The sequence below is a fragment of the Dama dama genome, chromosome 29 (genome assembly GCF_033118175.1).
Source record: "Dama dama isolate Ldn47 chromosome 29, ASM3311817v1, whole genome shotgun sequence".
Classification (NCBI taxonomy): Eukaryota; Metazoa; Chordata; class Mammalia; order Artiodactyla; family Cervidae; genus Dama; species Dama dama.
In genome coordinates this window covers 66,999,181-67,011,513 of record NC_083709.1, presented here as the reverse complement: position 1 = coordinate 67,011,513, position 12,333 = coordinate 66,999,181, and the positions used below count along the sequence as shown (strand labels likewise).

The window sequence follows — 12,333 nt, the reverse complement described above, 5'->3', positions numbered from 1 at the left end:
GGAATTGAGTGGATCTTGGTAAGCCAGGGAAAGAAGTTTAGATTTTATTCTGTCTATATGGGAAGCCTTTGGAAGGTTTTAAGCAAAGGAATGACATTATATATTCTTTTACAGTATCCCTTTTGCTGCTGTGATAAGAATTTTTTAAAATTATTGTAAAATCTGCAACACAAAATATACCTTCTTAACCATTCATTTAGGTTTACAGCTCAGCAGTATTACGTCCATTCACATTGTGCAGCCAGTCTCTAGAACTCTTTTAAGTTGCAAAACGAAAACTATATTCATTACACAATAGCTTACTCTTCTCCTCCCAAGCTCTGGCAATCCCTCTTCTAGTTTGTCTCTTCATTTGAGTGCTCTGTGTCCCTAATATAAGTGAAGTCATGTAATAGTTGTCTTTTTGTGACTGACTTAGCATAGTGTTGTCGACATTCATCCATGTTGTAGCATGCTTCAGAACTTCCTTCCTTTTAGAGGCTACATAACATCCCACTGTATGTGTGACACATTTTGTTTATTCGTCCATGGATGGTCACGGGTTACTTGCACGTTGTGGCTGTTGTGAATAATGCTGCTAGGACCCTAGGTCTGCAGATGCCTCCTTTAGACTCTGCTTTCAGCTCTTTTGGGTATATGCCTAGAAGTGGAATTGCTGAATTTTTTTCCCCCTATTTTTAATGTTTTGGCCAACCACTATTGTGTTTCCTGAAGTGACTGCACCATTTTACATTCCCGCCAAGAGTGTACAAGGATTCCAGTTTGTCCACATCCTTGTCAACACTTTTTTTTTCTGTTTCTGTTTTTTTGTTTAATAGTAGCCTCCTAATGAGTGTGAGGTAGTATCTCATTGTGGTTTTGATTTGCATTTTCCTCCTGACTAGTGATGTTGAACATATTTTCATGTGCTTATCAGACATTTGAACATCTTTGGAGAAATGTCTGTTTCAGTCCTCTGCCCATTTTATAATCAGGTTTTGGCTTTTGCTTGGTTGTAGTTCTTTATGTGTGCGTGCTTGTGTGCTAAATTGCTTCAGTCATGTCCAACTCTGCAACCCTATGGACTGAAGCCTGCCAGGCTCCTCTGTCCATGGGATTCTCCAGGCGAGAACTCTGGAGTGGGTTGCCATGCCCTCCTCCAGGGGATCTTCCCAACCCAGGGATCAAACCTACTTCTGTTATGTCTCCTGCATTGGCAGCAGGTTCTTTACCACTAGCACCACCTATAGTTGTTTATATATTCTGGATATTAATCTCTTATCAGACATGACCTGAAAATATTTTCTCCTATTCCATAGGTTCCCTTTTCACTCTGTTGCACTGATGTTTTTATTTTGAAGTAATCCAAATTTATCTATTTTTTTCTCTTGTTGCCTATGAGTTTCAGAATGAGATCTTCCTTATATATGTTCTAAGATTATAGTGGTTTTCTTTTGTTAGAATAAGGAAAAGGGACTTCCTGGTGGTCCAGTGGTTAAGATTCTGCACTTCCAATGCAGGAATCACAGATTGGATCCCTGGTTGAAGAACTAAGATCCTGAATGCTGCAGGGTGGCCAAAAGACAAAAGAGTTAAGAAAAAGGCAGAAAATCTGATGAGAAATTCATAATTACTAAAGAAACGTAATTTCCAAGTTCAATTGACTAATGAGCAAATTCTTCCAAACATTTAAAGAAGGCACATCACCAATCTTACAGAAACTCTTGTAGAGAACAGAAAAAGAATACTCCAGGATTCATTTTCTGAGGCTAGCATAATATCTGTGACAAGACTTGATAAGGATGTTACAAGGACGGAAAGTAACAGCTAATCTCACTTAAGAACACAGATGTAAAGACTGTAAGCAAAATATTAGCAAACCAAATCCAACAATGTTTGAAAAAAGAGTAGCACAATATGATATGGTTTTATAGGAATGTAAAATTGGTTTAACCTCCAAAAAGCAATGTAATTCACCCAGCAACAGAAATTCTATGATTATCTAATAGATACAGAAAATTTTGATAAAATTAAATATCCATTTTATGGTAAACTTTTAACAAATTTAAAATAAAACAAAACTCCCTTGATTTGCTAGAGGGATCTACAGTAAACCTACCGCCAACATCATACTTAAAGGTGAAATGTTGGAAGCCTTCCAGTTTTGAAATAAGACAAAAATGCATGCTCTCACTGTATCTATTTAGCATTTTACCTGGAGTCCTAGCCAGTGCAGTAAGACAAGATAAGAGGAAAACACATTGGAAAGATAGAAATTGAATGGTTATTTTGTGCCAATGGGATTATATGTGTAGGAAACACAAAAAAGTTAAGAAAACTATTAGAATTAATAATTATGTATAAAACTTAGAATAAACCCAAGAACAATTGTGCAAGATCTCTTCAGAAAACTGTGAAGCATTATTGAAAAAATTAACAGCTCAGTTAAGTAAATGATGCATCTTACTTACAGTTTGAAGATTTAATATTATAAAGATATCAGTACCACCTAATTCATCTCGAGATCAACGTGAAAGTGAAAGTCACTCAGTCGTGTCCTACTCTTTGTGACCCCATGGACTGTACAGTCCATGGAATTCTCCAGGCCAGAATACTGGAGTGGGTAGCCTTTCCCTTTTCCAGGGGATCTTCCTAACCTAGAGCGATCTCTGCATGGCAGGTGGATTCTTTACTAGCTGAGCCACAAGGGAAAGCCCAATAAAAAAATCTAAGCAGTTATTTCCATGTACTAGAATGTTAGGACACCAGAGTAGGCCAATGACCACACACATTTGAAGTAACTGCAATATTTTCCTCTTTGGTAAGCAACATATATTGATATATTTTTATTTTAGAAGTTGAGGGGACTTAAATGACCTAGATACCCCAGGAAGAAGTTTTTAGTAGTTATTTAAGGTTTTCACTTCTGTCATGAAAACTAATTTTTTTAAAAACCAATTTTAAAGGGCAGTCTTGGAGTCAGAATTCTCAAAAAGCACTTACTACAAGCAACTACTTTTCCCGCAAGTGCTGTAGTGTTCCCTAGCCACGTGTGGCTGTTTATACAATCCTGGTTAATTCATTAGTTGCACTAGCCCCATTTCAAGTGCTCACTCAGTAGCCATGTGTATGTAGATAATAGCTACCTTTTGGATGCTGCTGGAGATGTTGAACTTTTCTATCATTGCAGAAAGATCCATTGGACACCTCTGCAGCAAGGTTCCCGACGTTTTTGTACAGACTCCAAGTCAAGTTTTAGGTTGACTAGGGATGACCAACTGCTCCAGTATAATTTACTCCCCACCACACTAGGTGGTCAGTGGCCCACCTTAAAACTTAACCCACTCATTGGGTGTTTGTTAGCAGGGTACCAGATTTTCTGGTTTAGAAAATCAGTTAGAAAAATAATTGCAGTACAAATTTCAAACTATTCAACCTTGAGGTGTGGAAGCATTGTTTACCAGTGGCCAGACTTCTTAGGTCAAGTCCTCACAACCCAGTTAAGTAAGATCTTAACCATTTAAGAAGGGTTTTGAAGAGTTTGCCTGATAAAGGGTTGGCTGAAGGCCAGGGGAAATGCATAGAAGTTTAAAGATTAGGAACCCTAGAGGACTGTAATAGGTTGTTGCCACTGAGATTCAACACTTGAGGAACCTGACTCTTACCTTACAATTGGATAACTTCCAAATGGTAATTTCCCTCCCTGTTTCCCACACCCCCCCACTTTTTTTTTTTTTTTTTTTTCTGTACTTGGCCCTCTTCATTACATACCTGTTTACAGTTAAACAAGAAAAGCTGTTTCAGGGTGGTCTGTATTGTGCAAGGAAGCTTGTATGACAAATTCTATTGGAAGATCTGTAATGCCAAGTGAATCCACAGCAGGAGACAGAGGTTAGAAGTGGATTACATTGGATGCACCTAAAGGTGTGGTTGGGATTTATGCGTCTGTACAATGAAATGAGAGGCGGGGACCTTAAAAGTTTGGATGTAATCATCTCCAAATTGGCTTGCTTTGGAAGACTGGCAGAGAGGGCTTTGAGGGGGAGGAGTGGCTAGATAACAGGGCTACATAATGGGGGTGTGGGGCTGGGGGAGGGGACGTGTTCATGGGGGCCCGTTATCTCATTTTAGCTTCTCTTTGTTAGGAGTTGTAAAAGCCTGTGATGTGATTGCTGGAACTTTGAACTCAGCAGTTGCTAAGCACCTGCTGTTGTGTTTCACGCTGTAGGTTTGGACTTTAGGGTTATAGTCAAAACAGTCTGATCTCTGAGTTTGACACGGGAGACAAATGTATTCAAATAATTACCATATTGTGTTATTCATACATAGAGGTTCAGAGGATCCTGGAACATCATTTTAGTCTGGTTCCCTAATTTTCTATCGGAAGCAGCTTTGGCCAAGAGCACGCTGGAGACTGGTTTGAGCAATGCCGAAAGAACTAGAACCTGGGTTTTTTGATGATTGGCCTGAAATATGGTCGCCATCCTTGAAGACATATAATTCCTATCTACTTAAAACCTACTTCTTGGATGATGTCCCCTTGACCTCCTTCTTTCCTTCGATATCACTTAAACTATTTTGTCCTTGTATTTACTGCGCTTTATGGAAGATGTTACATCCTCTTTTAGTTCTTGAATGTGATTATCAGGACAGCCACCATGCCAGCTTCTGTCTCCGTACCTGTCTCGTTTCCTGTTCTCAGCACAATATAAATGTCAGGTTTAATTGAGCCTTACAGTAGGACAAATTAGGGTTGAATCAACCTCTCCAGAGATACATTGGACAAAGACACTCGGACAAATCACCTGCCTCTACATCAATAAAAATTCTGAACATTTAGGCCACATGGATACATATACTGTATTTGGAATCTGAATGAAGTCAGGTACTGTTTGATGGCTAAGTTTTGGAGGCGCTAGGCACGCACTTGCAACAACACTGGCAGAGATGTGTACGAATTGGGAGGCTCGGCCCGCCCGCTGCCGCGCGTGGCGGCGGCCTTTCTGTGCGCGGAGGGCGGGACGGGGCGGGACGGGGCGGGGCTGCGCATGGGCGCTGCGCGACGGCTCTGTTGCCGGAACTAGTCCGAGTCGCGCACCGGGACGCGCGCAGCCCGCCCCGCCCCGCCCCCTCCCCGCGGGTGGAAACAAAAGGGTCTCCGCGCGCCGAGACCAGCCGAGGGGGAGAGGGGCGGAGCGTCTGGCGGTCCTGCACCCTGGTCTCGCTAGGTTCGTTCCTGCGAGGGGTCGGAGTGGGCAGGTGGGCGACCCGGGGCCGAGAGTGGGAGGGCCGCGTGCTCGCGCATCTTGCGGCCTAGCGCCGGGGGGCGTCGCCTGCGCGCGCAGTGGAGCGTAGTGCGCCGGCGCGCGGCGAGTCCTGTCTTCGAGCACCGGGGCGGGGCGCGGCGGGGCGGGGCCCCTCGTGCAGCGGTGCGGGGCCGTGAGGCGGCCCGGGCGGTTAGGGCGCGGGGGCGGAGAGGATGGAGCCCCCGAGGCGTTAGCCGACTCTGTTAGGTCTGGGCGTGCAGCCGTAGTTTTGTGGCGCGGCCCGTGTGATGGTGCCGGGAGGAAGGAAGCGCCGTGACAGCGCCTGGGTCGGAGTTCGGGTTCCAGGGTTGAGAAGGCCCGGGAACGGAAGATCTGGCGAGCTGGCCGCTGGCTGGGCGAGCGGTCACAATAGGAGGCGGCGGCCCAGCGAGGAGCTGCGGGAGTAGCCCCGCAGGGCGGAGCCTCCCCTCGCAGGTACTGGCTGCCGCAGCCGTTGGTTCCCGCAAGAGGGCGGGACGGACCGAGCCGCGGGCGGTTAGGAGCCTGAGGGGCCGCGCTAGAGATGTGGTTGCCTAGCGTTCAGCGGGGCGCGGCCGGGCCGCCCGGCGCTCTTTGTTCCCCCGGCCGCGACGAGGAGGTGCGGGCACAGCCCGAGGGCGCGCCAGCCCGCCGCCGTCTGGTGGATGGCCTGGCTCTTTTGCTGCCTCCCTGTTTGCCCAGGCGCAGGTGAAATGATGTCACTCAGGAGAACGCAGAACCCGGTCCGAAGGGTCCTCCGTCGCGTCCTTCTGCAGCCGCGGGTTTCTGAACAGGCTGTGTTTTGTTCTAGGGGATGGAAGGTCTTCCATTCAGGGCTGTAGAATGAAAGAGGTTGGTTTTGAGCCGAGAGTTTTTCAAATTATTGATGGATAAAGAGAATAAAGTTTTTATTTGCGTGTGTAGGACTTGTAAGACCTTGCTTTTTTATTTGTGCTGTGAAAATGATGTATTAAGTTGGGTGTGTTAATCTTCCACCGTAAATAGAAACAAAATGTAATCTTTAATTGCCGTTTCTGTTTTCTTACGAGGCGCACTTAACACACGAAGATTTAAGTGTATGCAACTCATTCACAATCGTTTATTACCTTAAAATTGCAAGACTTTTTGGATCCTGTTTGGCCTTGATTGCAGGTACTGTTGTTAACACAGTTACCGCAGAATTCCTTTAAATAGCTCCCAGCCTTGGTAACTAGGCTTAACTTTTGTTTTTTAATCCATTCCCTCAGTTTTTAAGAAATCAAAACTTAATGACGATCTAGAGACAGTTGGGATCAAGTTAAAATTGTTTTTGTCTTCCATTAGGAAGAAATTTGGGGCTTCCTACAGAAGTAACAATACAAGACCAAATGTAGGGATCAGATCATTTGCATTGCAGCAGGCATGTACTTGTAATAAAAAGATTAAATGGAATTTTAAGTAGAAATTGTATCCAGCTCTTGCTCGCTCTTAAAAGTATTCGTGTAATATATTTCACTTTTTGAAGACCTATTGAGCCTTGAATCTGTTAATTATAGGGGTTCAATTTTAAGTTGATATCTATAGTTTTCTTTAAGGCTTGTTTCTGAAAGACTTCGTGGCCTTTAGAGGCTGTAGCTGAATAAATTTTGCCGCAGATTAGCCGTGTGGGCCTCAGGTTCTTATCTGTAAAATACGAGGTGGATTTAAATGATCTCTGTGGTCCCTCCACTTCTGATACCTTCTGTGACTCTGAAACGTAGTGTGTTCCTATACTTGTTGAATTTCATATACTCACCCTATTTTTATAGCTAAACTAAGTTGGAAGTTATTAATTCCTATACTTCTTGAATTTCATATACTCACCCTATTTTTATAGCTAAACTAAGTTGGAGGTTATTAATTTGAATAAGCATTGAGGATTTTCTGTACTGAGGTGACCTGATTGTTGAGGAAGAGTGGATGGACAGAGTCAGACACACTTGAATATCTTAGCATCATAATGTGCAGTGTAGGCCTATTGTGTCTCTGCCAACTGCTTTGGATGAGGCTTTTAGTTACATCACTAGCCTGTTTTTATTTGTGCTCATTTTTTACTTTTTCCCTGCGAGGAGGAGAGTGAGAAGTATGAGTGAGAAATCCTCAGATAAAAGTCTCTGAAATATCATTGATCAGTATGGGAAGATGATTGATCTTTGCCTTCTACTTCCAGTCTGTTCCATCTCTTTCTGTCTATGCTGCCCCAGGTTTGTTTAAGCCACCACCATTTTGTAATTCATTTTGCTGGTAAGGTAGCTCTTAATTAGGCCTGTGATTGTTGTGTAGTGTCTAGGTCTACTTACTAGTTTTCTAGTTGTTTTTCTACTAACCGCATATATCAGACATCCATTTTCATGTTGTCTTGGTTAAATCATACCTTGCTTTATTTATTCTCTGGACAGAGTATAGGGATTGTAAACACACATTTGAACTCTATAGTTGTAGTCTAGTTCATTTGTTCAGCAAATGTGAAATTCTTAACATCATATTGTCTATTTGGAGATCCGGCAAATGCTTGAACTCTATAATGATAAACAAGGAAGAAATTGGAGCAAGTAGACAGAGGGGCCATATACAGAGTCTTGTCTTTCCTCCAGCTCTAATGTCATTTCATGTTCCTTTTTAAAGGATCTGAACACTTTTCCTTCTCTAAGTTAGGGGACCCTGTTACCCTCATTTATTTCTATTGAATTTGCCCCTCACTAGACTGAATCTCTTTGAGGGCAAGAAATATTTATTTTTGTTTTCATAGTATCTAGCATATGATAGATAGGCAATAAATATTTGAATTATTATTTTTATTTAGTAAGATTTATGAAGAGCTCAGTCACAGTTCATTTTTTCAAATGTTTGTGTGTGTAAGTTTTTTATTGATTGGGAGTGTTCCTGGTTTAGGTATTTTCCAAATCCATATAATTCTTAGAAATAAATCTTGAAGAGATGGTTTAGAGCAATTTACAAAGCAACAACAACTTTGAGGTTAGCAGCTTAAGTAAAATGGTTTAGAAGCACTTCCTTAAGGAGAGAATAATCCTTATGCTGGCAGATCCTGGATTGTGAAAGTGAACAAGAGAAAAACTTAACGGTAGAATGTGTAACTCTTATTTTTCCTAACGTTTATGTTCACCAGTTCAGTGCATTTAGTGGTTAGAGACTCCCTTAGTTGCACCTTCGTCACCCCTCCCCATTAATTTGTGTGACTAAGGGGTGAGAGAAAAGGGTGGAGCCTTTCAGCTATTTTCACCAACCCTGATTTTGCTCTGCTCCCCCAAAGACATGGATCCAATTTGTTGTTGCTCTAACTCATGAATGGGAATAATAATTTATTTTTTTTTTAAAGTATCCCAGTACTGGAAAGTAATGATCCTTCTCAGGTAAGTAGTACCAGTTCTTAAATGGTTTAAAAACTGCATAATTACACATACCATAAACTGACTTAACAAACACTTGTTAAATGTTTAGGTTACTTCTAGTTCCCTTTGAAATTGTTGCTTTGATGTGATGAACATATTTATGCATGACTTTTCTCGTATTTTGAAATATAACCTGAGAATTTATCAGATAACAGATCAATGATTTGAACTGTTGTTAATAAAATCTCCCTGATTACTTTCCAGGAGATTAACATTTGCCATCGTGGAAGCAGTGAGAATATTTGGATTTTTGTATAATTTGGATCTGACCTCTTCATTTTTTAGGTACCCAGACTTTGACCAAAGGGAGTAAGGGACTTGTTGGAGTCAACAACCAAGCACCTAACTCATCATCTTTTGTTCTTTCCTTTTTCCTGTTAGCCTGTGATTTTACTGCCTTAGAACAGTTGGTATGCAACTTGTAACAGTGGACAGTTTTTTTTTTTTTTTCTTTCCTGGAGAGTATTGTTACCATTTTGGAGAAGACTGTTTGGCCTTTTGAGCAATTTATTTTGTGGAAGGTACACATTATTTAATACTGGCCTAGAGGTTATCATACACTTGTATATTCTCTACTTTTATGAGAAAGATGTAAATGAACAAAGAAGGAAGCTGTCATCGGAAGTGATTTTTGCCTATGGCTGATTCACATTGTTGTATGGGCAGAAGCCAACACATATTGTAAAGCAGTTATCCTCCAATTTTAAAAAAATGCCATACAGGATTTTGTTAGTTTTAAAGGAGTCATACATAGTAAGCTTCTAGCACAACCAACATAAACATCCATGGTAGCGTGTTTTTTTTCTTTTTTCTTTTTTTTTTAGTGATTTTGGAGGAAGCTGATTCTGGGACTATGTGGACCTAAGTCCTGTGTTATTTTTAACACAATAACTACTGCAGTTTACCACAGTGATGATAATAATAGCACACTCTCAAACACTGAGGTTAAGTTGTTGGTAGTGTGGCTACCAGGCCGGGGAAAGGCCACATTAAATAGGAGATGACCTTAAAGTAGTAATGTATTGTTTCTTAAAAAGGTTAAAGTGTTTTCTATAATTTCAGTCTTATAAACAGGAAAGAGTTATGCTGGATGAACTAGTCATATTGTTATATGTAACATTAAAAATGAGAAGTGTGTGGAGTTGCAGGCTCCCATCTCAGGGTTGTTTCATGGCAGGACTTCTAAACTACAGTTGCATCCCAAGAGAAGTACCATGTCTTTGTAATGCTCAGCAGTTGGTATGTTAGGGGAAAATAGAGCTGTATTGGTTTTCAGATACTGTATAACCTGACTAATTTTAACTGAGAGAGAGTTAGGGAAGTAGCAGAAGTCAGAAACAATTTCCAAGGAAACATTTATTTTTAAGTACTTAAAATAGTTTTAAGTAAATAGGCATTGTGGAATAGTTGCTAGTTACTAATCCAACTAGATAGATTACAAAGAAGAATGTTACTTTTAAAATTCTGCAATTAAAAGGTGGTTTAGTGGGTTGAGTCTGAATCTTAGAACCAGATACACTTGGCTTCAAATTATGGCTCTGGTATTTATGTTTCACTTTAAGCAAGCAAGCTGGTTAACCCTAACTTGTAGCATGTAAAGATGAGAAAGGCCAGTTTGATTCCTGGCATGAAATTTACTATTACCAAATTGAGGTTTTAAAAACTGCTGTATTGCTTAGGTTTTTTTTTTTAAAGTTTTATGTCTTTCATAATCAAATTAATACAGAATTTTTCTCTAGAATTCTGGAGAAGAAACTTTCCTTGAGTATGGTACCCAATTTTTATTCTGTTAGGTACATGTTTGTTGTGCGAGTTTTCTATTGTGTAACAAATTACCACAAGTTTAGTAGCGTAAAGCAAATCTTGTTACCTTACAGTTTCTGGATCAAAGTCCTGGTATGGGTTAGCTCTAGAGCCTCTGTCAAGGTCTTATTTGGCTGGGCTCTGATTTTATTAGAGACTTAATGTCCTCTTCCAAGCTCATTGTTGTTGTTATAATGTGGTTCTTGTGATTATAGGACTGAGGCCCCACGTTTTCTTTGAGGGGATCTTGATCTTCGCGAGCTATCAACTATCAACTGATGACCGCTTTTAGCTTCTAGCTGCCCTCAGGGGCCTACCATTCATGTGCCTTCTCAGAACACAGCAACTTCGTCTGTACGGTTGGCAGGAGAATCTCTTAAGGAAGTGCTCAACTTCTCTTTTTAGAGCTTTCTCTGATTAAATCAGGCCTACCCAAGATAATCTCCCCTTTGATTAACTTAAAATTCACTGGAAATCTTAATTATATCTGAAAATCCTTTCACGTCTGTGAATGGGTTTGTATAACTTAGGTCATGATTGAACCCAATCAGGGGAATGAAATTGACTATGTTTACAGTGCTCCCCACATACCACGCAGGGTGGAGGTACACAGCGGAGGTGGGAATCTTGAAGGCCATCTTAGAATTCCCTCTTCCCTTCTCTCTCCTTTTCTGTCCCCTTTACCCCTCTCCCTCTATGTCTGCAAGGACCAGGGTTTGTCAGTTTTTTATGTATTACTGAAATTTTTTCCCAGCCAGCTTTTGTACTAGCAGTTTGTAAGAGTGCTGCTCACACTTTTCAGGTGTGTAAGACTGCTTAAGTGTGATAGTTGATGGTATGTCACCTTATTAAAACACTCTTCAGATGTACTTATTGTGCAGATTATAAACTTGTAGAAAGAACATGAAGCCTGCATAAAGGAACAGGCCATTTTGAGAATTACTTTAAAGTGGTAAAAACACTCCTTAGATTGAATGGAGTCAGGAATGTGAAAAATACTTCTTCCTGTGAAATTATTTTCTTCCTCCTGCCCTCAGATAAAGCCATGGCTCCTCCCTCTATTTTTTTTTTTTAACAAGAATAAGCTCCTTGAGCATGGGATCTTGTTTTCTTTTCTAAGGTAACTCTTTGCCTATAGGAGGCAGTCAGTAGACATTCCTTGATTCACTCATTCCTACTTCATCACAGTGGTAAAGGACATTAACACATGCATGTTTATAGTACAGAGGTGAGCTTGAGTTCATGTCCACAGCCTTTTGTGGAGCAGTACTAATAAGTTCTAAAATTACTGCCTTCAGTCCTAGGAAGGTCTTTGGAAGTAGTTACTTTCTTAGCAACAGGCCTAGTTATCTGTTGATGAGGCTCATAGCAAAGCCAGAAAGAAAAATTTCTAGAGGGGCTAAGAAGTTTACTATAGCAGCATTAATCATGTAATTAGCATGCCACTTTATGCTCTGTCTGTTCCTTCCTCTCTGGCTACTTCCTTACTGACCAGTTATGCTGATCATTTTGTAGTTTCTTGACAACACTGTTTCTTACCAATTACCTCTCCATAGCACCAGCATGGACCATTACCACAGAAAGGTGCTTTTCTATACTGTATGGTGATCTGCTTTTCTTTTTATTGCATATACTTCTTGAAGGTAGAAAATCATGACTGTTTTTGTTTAGTGCGTGTTACAGGATAGACACTTAACATGTAAGGGAATGAGTGCAGCAATGAAACGAAAAAACAAGACAGCCTTAAAGCACATGGTCTTTAGGGACAAGCAGGTCCACAACCCTCAATCCCAAAGGGCAGTTCACTCCACAGCACAGTGGAATGGTGATTGATACTC

The 12,333-nt window shown here is 41.0% G+C and overlaps 1 protein-coding gene across 7 annotated transcripts in view; it reads left to right on the top strand.

Moving 5' to 3' along the window:
- The window catches only part of RNF38 (ring finger protein 38), a 118,882-nt gene that overhangs the window by 59,450 nt on the left and 47,099 nt on the right, over positions 1-12,333 (top strand). For 2 of the 7 annotated variants that reach the window (XM_061132585.1, XM_061132588.1), the window contains exon 1: positions 5,390-5,720. The exons of 2 other annotated variants lie outside the window; for them this stretch is intronic. The gene's annotated coding sequence lies outside the window, so the exon portion shown is untranslated. Of the gene's footprint in view, positions 1-5,071; positions 5,208-5,389; positions 5,721-10,310; positions 10,850-12,333 lie in introns of those variants that run through there. 3 more of the 7 variants (XM_061132589.1, XM_061132587.1, XM_061132586.1) reach the window with 3 other exon arrangements.